Source organism: Sapajus apella, unplaced genomic scaffold, assembly GCF_009761245.1.
Source record: "Sapajus apella isolate SASKATOON/1434 unplaced genomic scaffold, GSC_monkey_1.0 scaffold66, whole genome shotgun sequence".
In the NCBI taxonomy this organism is placed as follows: Eukaryota; Metazoa; Chordata; class Mammalia; order Primates; family Cebidae; genus Sapajus; species Sapajus apella.
The window spans coordinates 636,510-638,921 of record NW_022437006.1 but is presented as its reverse complement, the minus strand read 5'-3'; the positions used below and the strand labels follow the sequence as shown (position 1 = coordinate 638,921).

General features: G+C 48.0%; 1 pseudogene; it reads left to right on the top strand.

The window, feature by feature from the left end:
• The first annotated feature begins 541 nt into the window (after positions 1 to 541).
• On the top strand, positions 542 to 652 carry LOC116530426 (annotated as a pseudogene).
• Positions 653 to 2,412: the final 1,760 nt, after the last annotated feature.

The following is a 2,412-nucleotide window of genomic DNA, read 5'->3' as shown; positions in this document are numbered from 1 at the left end:
TAGACAGGGTCTTGCTCTGTCTCCCAGGCTGGAGTGCAGTGGCATGACATGGTCTTCACTCAATGCAACCTCTGTCTCCCTGCCTCCCAGGTTCAAGCAATCCTCCCACCTCAGCCTCCTGAGTAGCCTGGGATCATAATGCATGCTGCCCTGTCCAGCTAATTTTTGTATGTTTTGGATAGACGGGGTTTCACTGGGTTGCCCAGGCTGGTCTTGAACTCCTGAGCTCATAAAGATCCACCGGCGTTGGCCTCCCAAAGTGCTAGGATTAGAGGCATGAACCACTGCACCTAGCCTTTTCTTTCCTTTCTTCTTGACTGACCAACATGGAGAAAGCCTGTGTCTACTAAAAAAATACAAAATTAGCCAGGCATGTTGGCACATGGCTGTAGTCCCAGCTACTCAGGAGGCTGAGGCAGGAGAATCGCTTGAACCTGGGAGGCGGAGATTGCGGTGGGCTGAGATCAGGCCATTGCACTCCAGCCTGGGCAACAAGAGTGAAACTGTCCCAAAAAAAAAAAAAACAAAACCCCAAAAAGATAGCTTTGTGCAGTGGCAGTATCGTAGCCAATGAGGTTAATCTGAGGCGTAATTATTGCTATTTTTAAAAATTTAAATGTTTTTATAAAATTTTTAAAAAAACCAACAGGTAAACATCACTAAGTGTTTCCCTGAGTTCTGTGAGTCACTCCAGCAAATTAATTGAACCCAAAGATAGGGTAATGGGAACCTCAACTTGAAGCCAGTTGGTCAGAAGTTCCAGAGGCGCAGACTCGTGACAGGTGTGTGAGTGTGGGGGGGTCAGTCTTGGGTCCTGAGCCCTCAACTCGTAGCATCTGCCACTATCTCCACTATCTCCGGGTAGATAGTGTCAGAATTAGAGGGTATCCACATGATCTTCACCGCTTGGTATGTAGGGGAAAAAAAAACCCCACACACATGCCCACAGAAGTCTCCTGTATTGACTGCTGTGGTGTGAGAGTAGAGAACATGGTTAGGGAGAGTTTTCCCTACACGGTAGTATCCACGGTTCCTCACACTCCTGCCATATCTCCTCCTTCAGCTTTTCTTAGTCCTGGGCCAGGTGCTTGGGTGGTTCTGTGGCAAAGGGCACCAGTTTCTCCTGCAGGTCACCCCATGTCATTGCTTGTCTTGTGGTTTCTAGTCTATCTTTATGGATTCCAGGTCTTGATCTTCCCTGCTTTACATCCAGCCCTCCTGACTGCCAGCCTGGGTGACTTCAGACCCTACACAACCCAAAGGCGACAGCCTTGTGTAGACCAGCTCCCACAGCTACCTAAACTCTAATCCCTATGATAAACTCTCTATAATCTCTATCATAAACTTTACTCTGTTTCTCACAGTGAGTGTTTCAGTTTCCCTGGTCAAACTCTGTGTAATATTGGGGTTCAGGGTGCCCTCAGCTCACCTGAGAGTATGTTTCTCGAGGTTCTTGGTCTCCTGCCCTCTCAAGAATGAGAGAGGGGACAATGGCGCAGTGCGTAGTAAATGCCAGATTCAAAAGTGTTTGTAGAAAATGATTGAGAGAGAGAGAAACGGGAGGAGAGAGAAAGAAACAGCTAACTCTCACACTGAGTGAGAGAATCCAGACAGATGTAATCCAGGAGAGGAACGCAGCTTCCACCCTGAGTGGAAGGGAATAGAGAGAGATGGAGTTCAGGATGGGAAGACAGGGGTCCACGAGAGAGTGTGGAAGGGGACTCCAGAGGGGAAATCCAGGAGAGAGAAAGACGGCTTCCATGAAAGGAGTGTTCATGGAAGGGGACCTAAACGTGGAGTCCAAAGGGGTGTGGAAGAAGGGGACTTTTAACCTGGGAGGATTCCCCACCTTCTCTAAGACCCCAGGCCAATCAAAGGTTAGAACTTCCGCTGGAGTGACTGACTCTTAGTTTCTTCCCGAGCCCGTGAAATTTAAACATAAACCATTAAATCTCCTGGATGGAGAGAGATGGGAGGGGGGCATGGCGCTGGGAAATTCTTGACCTTAAAACTACGCCACCTTGTGGACCCAGAAAGTAAATGCCAGATTCAAAATTGTAGGTGTCCCTACACTTACGGAATAAACATCTGAAGATGAATATAAAATTTTTGCCATGTGTCAGGCATTTTGCTAAGTGTGCCTTGTCTCACTTGATCTTCACCAGAACTCCATTGTAGAGGTGAAGTCACTGAGCTCAAAGAGATGAATACATTTTCCCAAGGGCATATTGCTAGACTATGGGAAGCTGTGCAGTAAGAGAATTTCTACTTTATAAACTCTGTGGCATCTTGTAACCACCCAATGGGTTCACCTTCCTCGCTGTCTAGACAGACAGGGTCTCACTCGGTCACCCAGGCTGGAGTGCAGTGGCGTGATCTCGACTCATTGCAGCCTCCTCTCCCCAGCCTCCG